The 16,906-nt window shown below is 30.9% G+C and overlaps 1 protein-coding gene across 4 annotated transcripts in view; it reads left to right on the top strand.

The window, feature by feature from the left end:
- LOC142331110 (zinc finger protein castor homolog 1-like) overlaps positions 1-16,906 on the top strand; it is a 336,060-nt gene that overhangs the window by 230,231 nt on the left and 88,923 nt on the right. The window lies entirely within an intron of this gene.

Genomic DNA, 16,906 nt, shown 5'->3' with positions numbered 1-16,906 from the left:
AATATTTCATTAATTAAAATTTCATTTGGCTGTAACTCTGGAACAAACGAAAATAAGTACCACTAATGATATATTGTTGAAAAGCTCTCAGTAAGGGCTTATTACTGCAGTTAAGAAAAAGTCAAAAATCCAATTTTTATGGATTTTGGGTTTTTTTGGACACTTCTGGTTCAGTCGATCGCAATCAAAAATGGAGGTGCACAACTAATTGTTACAACAATCCTAAATCCAAAATTTCAACATCCTACGGCCAATCGTTTTTGAGTTATGCGAGAGTCATACATGTACTTACGTACAGACGTCACACCGTAACTAGTCAAGATCGATTCAGGAGTGGTCAAAATGGATATTTCCGTTGAAATCTGAAAACCGAAATTTTTCACGATTACAATACTTCCTTTACTTCGTACAAGAAAGTAATTTTTACGTCCTTCTTTGGTATTTGAGATTTTTGAGTTCCGTTAAGACTGTTGAAAAAATTGACAGTTAATATATCCCCGTCCTCGATTATTTTATCGAAACTGTTTTTTCACTATATTAACCATTTTATCCAAAATTTAAACGAAAATTATCTGTCTTTAAAAGAATCGAACCTTCATAGAAAAAAATTAATGACTTTTTTTAATCTACGTTCAACTAACTGTTTATTGCAACATCACGGTCATATTGTTTTCACATAGTCGGAACAGTTTCTTCCCAACTTTGGATATACCGGGTCATTCAAAAAGGACTCAATTAATTTTATTGAGGTAATTTACAGATTCGGTTGAGATCTCACCTCATAGCAAAACACATCAAGTTTTTACTCACCTAGTTCATTAGTATCGAATTCTACCTCCAGCGTTGTCACCAGTGTTGTTAAAAATGAATACATTTACTGGTGCGGAACTTGTTCGCTGTGTGTTTTTGTTTCACAGTTTGCATTACCAACTGTAGTTCAACATAATTTTCATAGAGAGTATGGTAGGAAGCTTCCTAGTAGACATACAATTTACTCTTAGCACCATACCTTCGTTCAGACAAGTTTTTCTTCTTCCAAACAGAACTGCCCCTTTCTTCTTCGAGAAAGAAACCCTAAATGGTATCGTTTATGCTTTCAAAATTCTCTAATTCCTCAATTAGACGATCATGACCAAGATGGACACCATTAATATCAGCAAGACGAGGCACCACCTCACTACCACCTAGAAGTCCCAGATTTTCTTAATAATCGATTCCTATGTCGAGGGGGGTTGGTCGTGAATGTCCAATTGAATGCCTATCTCCCTCTCCAGATTTGACCCCGCTAGATATTTTCCTGTGGAGTTTCATTAAAGATCGGGTTTATGCCTGCTGGTTTACCTTTGCCTGCTGATCTAATTGAGCTAAGATTTCGAATAACCGCTCTAGCTGCGGAGGTGTCGCTCGACTTCCTGGCTATAGTCTGGAATGAAATCGACTTCATGTGGGATGTATGTTGCATTACAAATGGAACCCATAAAGAACCAAAGTGAATGTTGGGTGCCAAACTTGATATGATTTTTCTATGAAATGAGACATCAACCGAATCTGTAAATAATTTCAATAAATTTTTATATACTTTTAAATTGTGAAGTCCTTTTTGAATCACCAGGTATTATGAAACACTTCCGTGTATGCAGTTTGATAAAACGAAATAATGTGAGTTTAAACTGTCATAATCTTGTAAAAACCTACTCTAAAAAATCATGTGCGCATATATATATATATATATATATATATATATTGCGTATGCAGTAGCCAAACTACTGTAGATTTAATTTGCAATTTGGTTAAAAAATTAATTTTTAAGAATTTATTTATTTTAGTTCTTATTTTCAGTAATATTGCTTCGGAACTTCAGTTTAATATCTAAAATTAGTATTACTGAGAGTTTTCTTTAACCTAAAAATAATGTATTTTGTGTGATATTTACGTACAGTCTGGTATTGGCTGTAATGTATTCGTGTGACAACATACACACACCACACATTATAAAATTTTCCCGATTATTTTCTTAAATTATTTAATTCTAAATTATATCTACATTTACTTTTTGATCACATTTAATTAAACTTTATTAGAATACATTAAATTAATAGCCGTACTAATAATAATTATAAGACTAATGGATGTTACTTATTTTTGTTTCTTTTGGCGGTGAAAGATGATGGTTACGGGTAGGGGGCTCTTTTGTTACAGCAACCGTTAGGGTTGCTAGTCAGCTTTCCCGCTACTTTCAATTTATTAGGCTTTCAACATTCATCTCCGTATTGAATGTAAAGCTACGACTGCTACACTATACTGGCGTCTGTATCCGATTGTTGTAATAATTTTGTTATAAATGATCTTATTACTATCCTACATTACTTATTATAAAGTAACTTACTCGGACAGTAGTTGTAACCGAAGGCCTAATCTCATTTCAAGGCTTTTCTTCTTTTGTCCGGCTGCTGTCTTGTTAAGTATTGTCTGTTGTTATTGCGTATCGATGAAAGAAGAGGTACGTAATAATGATAATACAGTAATATACAAAATTAAAGAAATACAATTGAATTTTCCTTTCTTTTTTTTAGTTAGAAAGAAACTAATTTCTTTTTTTTTTAAATATCATTAGCTATTTGCTGTAGACTACCAAAATAGTTCCTGAAAATAAAATTCGTAAAATTATATTTTATTTTTATAAGATATTTTTTCACAACTTTGTTGTGAAAAAAATATCTTCGAAATATTTTAACATCGGTTTACGATTTTTTCCTAATTACTATGTTACACTTTACGGTTAGCAAAATTAGTTTTATGTTTCCTCTAGTAATTTTACGCTCATTTATATTGCGTCTATATTAAAACTAAATCGTCAGATGTTAAGTTTAAGCCGATTAATAGGCGTTTGTAACATTAACTACGGTTCGAATTATTATGCTTATCAGGTATTAAAAAAGACTAATTTTACGATTTTTTTTTCCTTTCTAATCGGCCATCGTATTTTTTTTTTAATATTACCAAGGGATATTTTTTATTGTTTAGTACATTAAATTTCGTTAGAATTTATTGTGTGGGATGAATTTAAAATAAATTTAAATGTACCGTATTATCTTTAAATAATTACTATACACAAATACTCTGAATTTTTATTACTTTAATTAAAAACAATAAATACTTTCCTGTTTATATTAAGAAACTGAACAGAAATTGCTTCCTGTTTGACGTAAATTGTATAAATGTACTGACCTTGCATGTTTTGTAAAACTAAAACAAATATTATGTCCTTAATATTTTAAATAATGTTTTCGTTGCAGCTAATTGAGAAATGAATTCGTTGCTCAACACCGTATTTTTTATAGTTAAAATAAATTAAATGAACGCTTTTATTTAATAGCCTTCGTTTAAAATTTTATTTAAATACATTAACAGAAATACAATATTACGTTTATAAGTTTATTTTTATTTCTGTATCCTTTTATTCTTAAGATTAAAGTTGTTGTATCAGTATACATATTCACTATAATATTTCAATATTGTTAATATTGATAGGTTTCTATACAAAGTTGTTATTATTGTTCGCATGCAAATGTTTAAGTTAACTAAATATTTATAAATATATTTATACATTTGTAAATAGGTGATTTACTTTTAAGGATCTAATATCATTTAATTGGTTCTAATAATAATACTTTACTTGCCCTGTACCGATTTAGATGTTTAGAGTATTGTTTAGAACCAATAAATATTAGCTATGTTGCGTTGTCAGACCGTTTTTTTTTTTTTTTTTTGAACAGGAGATCTCGATGAATTTCTGACTTTACTGACGTATATAAAAATACTCAGAGATTAAGATTAATCAGACGTTGTTTCTTTTTTTAACAAAATGAACATTAAAGTTTTATAAGATTAAGTGTAATTGCTCATTGTATAATATACTGTATTAGGAATCGATCAAATTATTATTTTTTAACATAATTTTATAGTACTAACTTAATAAACTATGTATAAAAATTTATTACGCTCAGTAAAAAAAAACTCGAATTCATGTAAATTTTTAAAAATTAAGTTTGAAACCGATTACATTTTTCTACAAAAATGATAAATAGTCGTCGAATATAATAATGTGTTACTTTCTCCTATTTATTGTTATTTGCTGTTTTATAGCGTATCGCTGTAAAATATTGTCTCAATCTGTTAAATAAACTATTAATAGTGTAGCTTAATGGTAATCCACCGGTGGTTGGTTTAGTGGTAAACGCGTCTTCCCAAATCAGCTGATTTGGAAGTCGAGAATTCCAGCGCTCAAGTCCTTGTAAAGTCGGTTATTTTTACATGAATTTGAATATTAGATCGTGGATACCAGTGTTCTTTGGTGGGGGTTGGTCGTAACCATACACCTCAGGAATGGTCGAACTGAGACTGTAGAAGATTTCACTTCATTTACACTCGTACATAACATCCTCATTCATCCTCTGAAGTATTATCTGAATGGTAATTACCGGAGGCTAAACAGAAAAAAGAAAGAAAAGTGTAGCTTAATAGTAACAATTTCCCGTGACGGTATTGATTTCTTAAACTAAATTGTAAATTTATTGTATTGAGGAAAAGTTCCTGATTTTCATTACACTTTTTTAACGAATTTTCATTTTTTAAACACAGCATTGTGTTTTCGATTTCTGAACAGTTATAAATACAACTTCGGGTAGAAACTAGTTGTCATTTGATACCGTCGCTAAGTCATTAAACGTAACTGCAATTAAACGAATGCGGTTTGTATGTAATTTAGAATTTTAATTGAAAATTCATGCTAAAACTTAAATAATTTCAGTTTCTGTTATTTTAAAAATTATAAAATGCTTGTTAAAGTAAAATTCATTTAACTAATTAATTATATTATTAATTTTTTAAATGAATAATTACGTTAATTTTGGTATTATCGTAATGCTATGATGTTATGTTGTTATGTCGTATGGTGATGCTATGATCGTTTAAATTATATATTTCATAGTTATTATAATAATCTTATAAATTAAGTCTGGTGGGCTGCTGCTGTTTTTATTTTTGTAATTTTATCGGCACTAATAAAGTATCGTGATGCCCGAGTCGGATCAGAGCTCGTCGTGACGTAGCGGAGTTCTGCTTTTGTTATCTAGCTTTTAGCTACTGTGTCCCACTTTTTATACCTGATCTGATCTCATGTAAATTTAACCCTCGATATCGCCTACCTAAGTGAAGAATCACATTCTGTCTACAAAACAAAATTAAATGTGTGAGCCCTAAATATATGATCAAACGAATGGCAAATAAAAACAATAATTGTGTCATAATATTTATTTTATTAAAGAAATATATTTTCTCCACAAAGTGCGCGCGTATGTACAAATACTTTAGTGAAAAATACTTGATTTTATCTGCGTAATATGTTCTCTTGATGTACAATTTTAGTCTTAATTCCTTCTGTATGTTTTAAGTTTTATCCCGAGGTCGGTTTGATCAACATGTTTGTCTGTTATTAAAACCGTAATCCATGATATAGAATAGTGGCTAGTTCCCGTCCCTCTTATAAGTGTATCTGACCGGATGATTGATGAAATCATCAGAATCAGAGTGTAATATATTTGATAAGATTATTTATTACAGTAAGCATACTGATTTACGAGTTGTTAATAATTTGGTAGCATTATCGCTGGAAATGACGTTATGAATCTAACTGTAGTTTTAAGATCGATGTTGTATTTTACGAATAAATCAACATAAAAATAGAATCATTAGTATAAAAACAATAAGAAATAAATTAATTACTATGTAACAAAAATAATAATAAAAAATAAATTTTTCATGTAGGTAATACTGTTTATAAGTCACTGAACTTTCATATGGTAGTATCTAAACGTACTTACTTTACAATTTTTAGGTAAGTCTGTCTACCAACCAATATGTTAAGAAATCAGAATTTTATTATTCGTTAACGTCAGAATATATTTAGGTCTCAATAACTAAAATCATGCATCATTTAAAAAAAACCTCATTAAAACTCATTAAAGTGTTACCATTTATTTTTGCCATATATCAGCTTGGTTTAAGGATTGATAAACACTTTGCACAACCTATTTTTTTTATAAACGTTGCTATTTATTTGCTAAAAGTGTTCGCTTTTATAAAGACCACTGTAAAAAAAAATACTAAGCTTAACAAAATATTACGATTTTGACTTGTTTTAGCATCGCCCGGCGAGTTATTTTCTGTTCAAAACATGCGCTCGCTTGTGTATATGATCCTCCTTAAAATATGTTTGCCGAGTGTCCACGGTTTAATTTTAAAGTTAAAAACGAATTAAAGAAATAGAAATGTTTGTTCGATGAATTCATATCAGAACTTTGAGGGTACATCCCAACCCCGTTTGGGAAGACACCCGCCTAGTGACGTTCCGGTCGCCACACTACTCCCTCCCCTCCGTTCCGAACCCTGTTGGGCTTTAACGGGCCGTCTCTCGCCCTCTGACTTTTTACACCTCATAGTAATAAGCCTGTCCTCATTGGGATGCCACCTATGCAAATGCCTCGGTAGACATTTGCATCGGTGATTTATTAACACAGCTTTTGCCTTCGCTGTAGGCCTCGTCCGGACATCTTGAATGTCCTACATCGTATCCCTCTAACTAACTAACCGAGTTCGCGGAAGCACGAACTCCGCGCCTAGTTCTACTTATATTGAGCCAATTTCGTGAATGTCTCGTAATTCGAGGCAAATTAAACACAACATACCACCAAAGATGTTGATCGCAACAACGAAATTTAGTCCTAAATTCCCTTACTGAACTCAACTTTAGTTCAAACCCCAGACTTAGGTTAAATTATGGACTCCGGTCTGGTCCACTAGGGAAAGGCGGACAGACCTCCTACTCCCACTCTGCTCCACCGCAGAGTCCCGTGTGACATTCACCTCATAAACCATTGTCGAGATGCCGCTACAGCTCACGGCTGCATGGGATCCATGCCCTTGGCAGTGCAATCACTTTGAGGGTACATCCCATCCCCGTAGGAGAAGATACCCGCCTAGAGACGTTCGGGTCGCCACCCCCACTCCCCCGTTTCTAGCCCTGTTGGGCTTTAACGGAACTTTGAGGGTAGAGTAAATTTGTAATTAATATTTTTACGTTGCTAATGCGTCAGTCAAAATTTGGTAATGTTTAGTGTTGGCGGTATTAAGGAAACGAACCGTGTTCTTGTAACCTGTGCCATATTAATATCTGTTTAATTCTGTCCAGCCTTAGTGTAGTTGTGGAACTGGGTAGATCAAATTGTTCTTCCAAAATAAAACCAACAAGAAATATCAATTTATGTTCTATTGTTTATTTTATTTTCAAAAGTTTTACGTGTTCCGTAATATGTGTAAACCAAAATTGTAGTTCATTGTCCAGTAAAATATTCAAAAGACATGCATCAAGTTTTATTTTAAATTGTAATGAACTCGGGTAACATTCATTTTATGAATTTAAACGAACATTATTTTGAAATGAATTGCTTTTGAATACGTAAATACACTAAAAGTTTAAATAAATAATGTTTGAAGTTTAATGTAATAGATATTTTATCTTGTGCAAATTTGTTTCCGCCAAGGAAAGTAAAAGACGCTATTCTGTGATATACTCGTACGTCAAACGTTTATTAGCATTTGAGTTAAATAACTTGTGTAAAAACTAAAATACCTTCATAGTTGAATTGTACTTAACAATTTATGAGTAGTTTTAGTCTATACTAAAGTTGAGTCCAAATCATAAAGATTTAAGAATTTAAAATTTTCTTTTAAAGTATACGGATACTTGTTGAATCTTATATTCATGATTTATGATTCTTAAATACGTAACTATTTAAGCATCATATTTTGATGCTGAATCGTAAGGTTAGGTTTCTTAGGCTAATAAATTGATGAATTTGTAATAGCATGTACTTAATAATGTAAAATTTAGAGTACTAATTAAGAGGTTCTGATAATTGAAGATGCTTCTATAGAGTTCGTAGTTGTTTCCTTAAAAAGTTTCGTAGTGAAAGAATGTACGTGATGAGAGTAGCAAATAACAGATTGTTGAGGAGTTTTCATTTAAATGCAATACGTAGAACTTTGGTTATTGTAGAATCAATCTGCCATTTTTTTTTTTTTTTAAATAACTAAATAAAGGTTAAAAGAAGCAATCGTAATTGAAATTAAAAGATGAAAGATTAATCTTTTGTTCTTAAAATAATATGAATATCAGATGTAATTTTGCATGCTAAATTTGTTCTAATTGATTTTTTCGAAATTAATACTCATTTAATATGTTATATTGTTTCGTTTACTTCCTACTTTTTTTATTTGCGTAATTTTTTTTCCTTTGGCTGCTTCATTTTGCTACACATCATTTTCAATCATTATGATATGATGCCAGTTAGTCCCTGTGGTTGCCTTCACCCGGAAAGTCCTGGATTCGGTTCCCGGTCAAGCTTCGCATTTTTCATTCCACCAAATTTCATTTGACATCATGAATGTGTAATTGGACATAATTTATTTAGAGTAAATAAATACATAAATAATTGACTATTCATTTTATCCAAACTTTATATCCAGTTTGCGTCGAAGTAATTCAGATTTTATTGAAATGTAAAGTAATTACTTAATAAATCTTTTGAAATCTATGGGAAACATTTGGATAGATAAGTGATTATATTTTTTTCTTTTATACTCGTGGTTGTTGGTAATTTGTTAATTGTAAAAAACAATAATTTACTTGTTAAACCAGCGTTTTTGTTAACTAAAACAACTGTTCCATTTTTTCAAAACTATTAAGAATCCAAACAATCTCAAAGCCGGTAACGTATAGTTTTTCAAACGAAGTTTCAGAAAATGAACGTTTTGTCTAAAGATGTGCTTATTGAATTATTCCCGTTGATGCTTGCAGAAACCGTGAGGCGTCTGCGTGTTTGTTTTTATCGCTAAAAAGCTAAAAAAACCTGCAACTTTAATCGCCTTGCTATTGTGAAATAATAAAAATAATTAACAATTTTTTTCCAAAAATGTTATTAAAATATTCGATCAGAAATTATGATTGAACATTGTTTTGCTACATTAAGGTCTTTTTTCGAGAAATTACTTCATTTGGTGCAGATATCGATTAATTGAAGTTGGTATTTTTTTTCTGTTGATTTTTGGAGGTTTTTGCGCTTCGGTGGAAAGTATTTGTTCATCTATTTCTGCTGTTGAATACCCTTCCTGGCTCAATCTCTTGTGATTCTGAATAATGCTTACTATCATAATATAAATGATTAACCCAATCATCCCAGTGTTATTGTAATAACGTGTATTCGTAGAAAACAGTAGATTCATATTGAATTTTTAAAAAAGTAAAACTTATTAATATTAAAATCACTATTTGATAACATTTTCGTGATATTGATAACAATAAAATCACATTGGAAGTTCAGATTTATAGAAGTTTCAGGCTGTGGATCCATCTTCATTTAAATTTACATCGATAATGTAGTGAATATGTAAATAATTATTGAAGTAATAAAGTAGTTCCAAAAGTTGTGAATTAAGGATGTTGATATATATTTTATTCGACTTCATTGACTATTTTTTAAATCATGACATTTTTATATGATATATGTATATATATATATATATATATATATATATATATATATATATATATATATAAGTTATTTTTATTAGTACGTAAAATTTACAAAACTCAATCTTAAAAATTCTAATTATTCTAGTGGGGGATCAGACACAAAACAACTTGAAATATTTATAACTTGTAGGTACAATTCCTTTCTTCTTCTAACCCAAACATTCTACTGGTAGGAAACATCTACGCATTAATCGCACTAAGGTGTATACAATAAAAAATATATATCCACGGGCAAAGATAGATTCAATCACTAATCAGCCGGAGGACGGTCTCAGCATGGTTTAAAGTGAAATAAAGTAAAATATCTGGAAAAATCTGCGAAGTATAACATTACGAATAAAATATAATTATGTGAAAATTTAAACTATTTTATGATTTATCATTGGACGGAGGACCTTCAATCGTGATGATTTAAATTAAAAAAAAAATTTAATTTTAATAAGCATTTAATTTGTTTCGTTTTCGGTTATAGCTTGGAATTACGTACATCTAACGCATTACGATTAGTCAAAGTAACTTATAAGCATCTGGTGGAAAAGGTTTTGAGGAACGTTCAGGTTTCCATAAAAATTCTTTTTCCCTAGTCTAAATGAGAGGTTGGAGTAATCTAATGATAATGATAGTCATCAAGAGTAGAGAGGGAGGTTCTTTTACATGCAACAGGACCGGCAATTATTATTGGCCGTGGTCCATGTTAATGTGGAAAAAACTAGTCTCGCTGCCACTCGGACTTATTTGTCACACCCTACCTGTGGATAATACACACACCTGTTGATTGCACCCTAGTCCTTGTATCGCTAACGCCTGTCGCAATGCGCTCATTTTCTTTTATCTTCTTAGAGCGCGAAAATTGCTGTACATGCATAAATAGGAGAATTATAAATCCATTTCTTTTTTGCAGCAGAAGTTCTTATTTTCTCTTTCTTCACTGTACAAAATCTTAACTGTAAGAAAACTTAAGTTATTTAATTTAATTTATATAAAAAAAATGCGATATATTTTTTCGCTTGCAGATAAGTATTTTAAATTAATATTAAATTTAATTTCAATTAATTGAAAACTTATTTTGTCAGTTGGTTAGATTTCAAACGATAATACTAAAAATAATTAAATTTAATAAATAAATGATCGGAGAATAACTAGGTCATTTTCTTCGGTCACAAAATGTTAATGTAAAAACTTAAGAAAGGTGGAAAATAATTTTTTTTCTTTAATCTGTCTGCATTAAACTGCGGAAGCCTTTATTAAACTTTTTAAATCATATTTAAGCTTCAAAATAAAAATATCATCTTTGCCAAAGAGAGCACGGATAATTTTCTCGAATGAAACACTTAAACATGTATATATAAGTCTCTCTCTCTCTTAAGACACTTAAATAATATATATATATATATATATATATATATATATAGAGAGAGAGAGAGAGAGCGCCTTGTTAATTTAATAATTATCGAACATTTTATAAAAAAAAGTATAAAAAAAAAAAAACTGTTTTAAATACATTTACTTATGCTGAAAATGTAATCTTTAACACCCATGTCGTGGCCCTGTTTAGACAAAGTTACTCGAAATCGGCTACGAATTTAATATTTATGATGGTCGAACAGAAATAGAAATAGCTTTTCTAGAAACCTGGTTCTTTGGATCGGGGATCTCTGTCAAGGTCAAAGTCAAATTTCTGAACAGTTGCGTACTTTTTTTATATGTACGGAATGCGTAAAACGGTTTTTTTTTCGTATAATTAGATGATGAAATAAATAAAAAAATATAACGTCTTAAAAATTTCTTTAGTTAACAAGAAATAAAGTATTTTCTAATATTTATCAAAAATTATGTAACTATGAGTAATATAATGCATAAATTATATAATTTAATACTACATCTACAGGAAAATATTTTTGTTGTGGAAAACTACGGTAAATGGTTTCCTTTTGAACTTACTTTCAGGAATTTCGAAAATATCTAAATTATTAAAAGGTATTTTCTGGTAAAAATAAAACTAGCAGCCTCGTTTATTTAAATGCAAATTTGTTTGTGTAAGGCAGCCCTTCCATGTTAATTGTTAAGTTTTGTCGTTATTCTGAACTTAAAATGTAATTGAACTTTTATTTATTCTTACTCGTGTTTTTATGTGTCGCAATTATTTTGCTCTTTTCTTGTTTTGAGAGACCTTCAGGAAGTTTCATTTTAGCTAGTCGATTATGAACGGAAACGTGAATAGTTGTGATAATTAACCCAGGATTAAAAAGCAGCTTCTCCGGATAGAGTGAGCTGTTGGATTGAGAATGCTCTACGATCTTCAAACTCGATTGCGCTCTCGCATAATCTTAAGTTTCTGCTACAAAGAATGCAAATTTCTAAGGTTTGCAATTTTTCTAACGGGCATTGGACTTACCTGACATTAACCTAACCCAGATATGCGGCTGTAGTTTTTCAGACACATTGTCTTCGGTTCACGGCGTTCGGTACTATCAGAAAATAGCGTACTGCTTTTGGCGCTCTGTCAAGATTTCAAAGAATCATGGTGGAAAGTGGAGGTATTCTCCGATTGGACTACATTTTGTTAACACCTGTTCTTCTGTAACCTTTCCGTCGTGCCAACCCGTTTCCGTCCACTCTGCTATTTTGGACCCCTTTCTTCTCCTGTTCCTTCTTCGACCTTAACTTGACCCGTTTCTTGAACTGATATTTGACTGACAGTATTACAACACTGTCTATTTTCATTTTTATAAAAATGAAGTAAACAAATGCTTCATTGTATTATACGTTTCTCATTTAAAAAAAGCATTGTCTAGCCGACTGAAAATAAATGGTTTTATTCAACCGCTTTAGTTTGAATTATAACTGTGAATTCGGGTTATTCTTTACCGTAAACATTTTAACTTTGTATTTTCTTATTATTAAATTATGAAAAAACATTTGACAGAGAACAAAAGATTGTTGCTTGTGAATTTTAGTATTTTATGAAGTGGAGTGTAGTTCTAAGACTTCTAATGAATTTGTTTATTTTAATCTTATATTTCAATAGGTCTTAAGCTTATATCTGACAGCTCAGTTAAATAGAAGATTATTAATTAAAAAATATATTGATCGGTCATCGACCTTCGCTTTTATTTTTTTTAGTGACGCTTTGATTGAATATTCAGTCGGTTCTGAACTTCGTATTTTTGTGAGGCTACGACTGCGTTGAACGTCAGTTCTCTTTTACTTCGATGAAATTGTGGTAACAATTTCTTCCTTTGAAAATGGTCTTCCTTTGAAAAAATTAAATGAACGCAGTTCTAAGACGTAGACTTCCTATTATTTTCTTCTGGTGATTTCTTAGATTCGCCATACCGAGTTCTTTCTTAGGTTATTAAAGATTTTTCGGCAATAGATTGTTTTAAGAACTCTCATTAATACTACGAGTGGAACTTAAAACAAAAACGCTACTAGGTTTCTGGTGGTTGTGCTATTTATTGATTTATCGATACTGCTTTTTAGTGTATTGGGATTAATCAGGGTATTCCTACAACTACTCGGTAAAATGTCTTATCGATTGAAAACGATTATATATTATATTTTCAATCACTGAAATACATATGTGGTAATATGAATAGCAGGAATTGGCTAATACGGAGACATTGGACGAAATTGCAAGACCATATTTTAACAAATTGTGTTCTTTCGCTTGAGACGCATGAAGATGATTTTATTCTGTTGATCTCTATTTTTAATTTTCTTAACTATTATGAAAAAAGAGGTCTTAAAATTAACCGAAATTTTCTGAAGATTAAATTCTTAATTGGTTGGAGGTATTATGGAGGTAATTGGTTGTTACTTAAACATTTTACGGATATTTGTTTCATCGTAATGCTTTATATTTAAGGAAATAGTTAATGATAAACGATAAAAGCAGCGAATATTACAAAACAGGAGGCATGTGGCCGGCGGTGGGTCCGTCTGGTCCCCTTCTATCTAGGAAGGAATTAAATTGACGTGTGAAGAGACTAGATTGTATTATGGCTACAATAAAAATGGCCGCTCACTCCCCTCCACCGGCCTGAACCACTTGAAGCAATCTGTTCTCTTCAATAAACATACAAAATACGTTGTGAGCTCGGCCCCCCTATATGTCAGACCATTTGTACTAATCTAAATTTATTAGGCAAGAGTTTATGCAATAAAAAGCAATTGCCAGTTTAAAAAAAAACCATGAGAGCGGACGGGATCCGAGTCAAGATTTTCTCCTCCTCTTGTAATGATTCATTGCGTTGTATTACTTCTACTTCATTTTTCAATTGGTAATTTTCTAATCAAGATATGTTTTTATACGATTTAAAAACACAACAATCGAGATTTCTCATCATCGTAATTGGAAGCGTCATTCGACAACATTGTTATACGCCTGACCCTCTACTCCGTAAAACCTCTCACTCTCTTCCGGTCCTGCTACTCCCTTTTTTATCTTTTAATATTTACTGGAATACATTCAGAGCCGGAATAACTTAGAATACGCATTCGGTTTATTGAAGTTATTTATATAATTCCGCTTGTGGTGTAATAATTATCAAATTATTTTGGTATATTATTTTGTTTCTGAACGTTGAAATAATATCAGTAAAACTTCACTGTAACGCTAGGTAATAAATGCCGAATTGTTCGCTACATTGCTTTGTCTGTTCACAGATTTGATAAATATTGTTTCGGCAAAAAAATTGTTACCAAATCAAATCTCTGTTTAATTTATAACAACTTTTTTATTTAAACCGTTCTTCAAAAAGTTTCAGGTCTTGTTAAAATAATTCTTCGTGAAAAACATCGTATCGTTTACGGTACGATTAGAAAATCGATTGAAAGAATGAGTTCATACAACACTTGTTAAACTATAATCGTGTGGTTAGATAGATCGATGGAAATTAGGGAATAGAAAGCGAATTAGTTATAGCGAATGTGAACGTGGACGTTTACCGTATTTGAAGGATTAATGTTTTATTTTTATGGTTTACAACCAAATTGGATTGCCTTACTTGGGTTCACAAAAAATGACTTAAATGTTACTAATTCTTTTGGTAATTATTCTTTTTTTGACTGGTAGTTTCCTTTTTACGAAATTTTTTTCACGAAGAAAGATGCTTATAGAAAATTTAAGATAAGCCATTGGCTAGTGTTTAAGTTTGATTATGATGAAAGCATTTGTTAAATCTGTTGTATTTGGTTGACTCGGTTTTTTGAGTGCCACTTTGGAACAAATAAACAGACAGACAGGCATATAAAGTTATATAAATAACTGAAATTACAAAACAGTAATTTCTATAAGGAAAATACTCGAGTGTACCTTATTCTACATTATTATTTTAAAATATTTATTTACATCATAAATACATGCGGGGATAAATAAGTATTTATCGAACATGGTTCGTGTAGCTGTCCCGAGGAGTAAAGAAATATAAGATCAAATGATTTTTATTAATTTTTTTTTTTTTTTTTGAAAATCTCGTTATAAAATGAAATCAGATTATTTCCTCGTTGAAGATTTTGACAGTTATTTTTATTTGTATGTCTGAACGTTTGTTATAAGTGTTACGTTAAATATTACAAGAGTTGTCGAATATAGTATAGTCCGGAATAAATTTGCATAGAGATAAAATATTTATTCTTTTTTAAAGGTAAGGTTCTAAACCGAATAAAAACACTATTTAGTGTACTGCATCTATCATCATTAACAATAAAGCGCAGGAATGGGAGGGGGCCTACAACCGGACTATAGGTTTGCACGACGTCTACCTAGCTAGCGAGATGTTTGAAATGAAGCAAAAGGCATTTTAGGCTGCAGAAATGAGTTGAACGACCGGGAAGTAGGCATCGACTATTGTAAGTCCTAATGAAGCTCGGCCCGGTGTGATCAACGGGAGCGGCGCCCGGTATAAGCATTCACTTATACTTCCTACCTGTACTAGAAGATATACTAGTGCTAGGCTGCACATTTCAGTTTGGCGTTACTATTATTATTATTAAAATTCATTATTATTATTTTTGTTGTAATAAATGACGTTTCTAGATGAAAAATAACGTCTTTATGTCAATGTTATTTCTTATAGACTAATAACTCTGGTGTCTCGTTAGGCAAGATGTATGTTGTGCTTTCTAGCTACCTAAGAATAGTAATTCCTTAATGGTTTACTACTTCCAAAAAATTACATTATCTATTTTTATATTTAGTAATTGTACGAACTTCTTTAATTCTTCCATGTTAAAACCATCCTCAATAGATTGCAGGAAGGTATGTCTTCCTACTTTACTTATTATCAAAGCTGAGTTTCTCGTAAAACGGTTCGTACGATATTTGTAACACGTTTTACTGCCTTGTAGGGAAGTAAAGAAAGTATTGTGACCGCAAAAAATTGCGGTTTTCAAATTTCAAGGGAAATATCCGTCTCTGAATCCATTGTGACTAATTTCGGTGTGACGTATGTATGTACGTACGTACGTACATATGTATCTTGCATAACTCAAAAATGATTTGCCATAGGATGTTGAAATTTTGGATTTAGGACTGTTGTAACATCTAGTTGTTCACCTCCCCTTTTGATTGCAATCGACTGGACCAAAAATTCCAAATCCAAAAGATTTGGATTTGGATTTTTCCTTAACTGCAGTAAAAAGCCCTCATTGAGAGTTTTTCAATGGTATATCATAATTGGTACTTATTTTCACTGGTTCCAAAGTAAATAAAACTTTAATTAATGAAATATTTGGGTCTTACAAGGAGAAGGCACAAGGTTCAAATCTGACTTCATTTCCTTTTTTTAACATTTTTTTGTCATGTAAATATATTGATTTATTAATAATATTAACCTGTGATTATAAAAACAAATTACAATAAATAATAATTCAATAATGAAAATAAAAAAAAAAGAGAAAAAAATCAGAAGTTATTAGTGAAATAAAATTTTATATACTTTTAAAAATGTGTATATGTAATTTAATAGGCGTATAAGGAAGTCATCTGGTATCCACATCAGATTTTTAAATTACAATTTTAACAATTTAACTTTTTCCAGACGCTGTTTCTTATTCAGTCACATTAAGGACGTTGAAGTTGTGTACCGTTTACCTCAAATTTATTTATTTATTTTTTTAAAAGTATTTTGACATTCTTTTTTTTTAAATAACTTGTTAATATTATGTTTTGTTAAACCAGTGATTTTATGTGCAACTGCTGTGTAATTTAAAATGCCGAATTTGTGCTTGAAATAAAAGGGATGGTGGAAT

This window comes from Lycorma delicatula, chromosome 1, assembly GCF_047948215.1.
Source record: "Lycorma delicatula isolate Av1 chromosome 1, ASM4794821v1, whole genome shotgun sequence".
Classification (NCBI taxonomy): Eukaryota; Metazoa; Arthropoda; class Insecta; order Hemiptera; family Fulgoridae; genus Lycorma; species Lycorma delicatula.
This window is presented reverse-complemented; position numbering and strand designations above follow the sequence as displayed.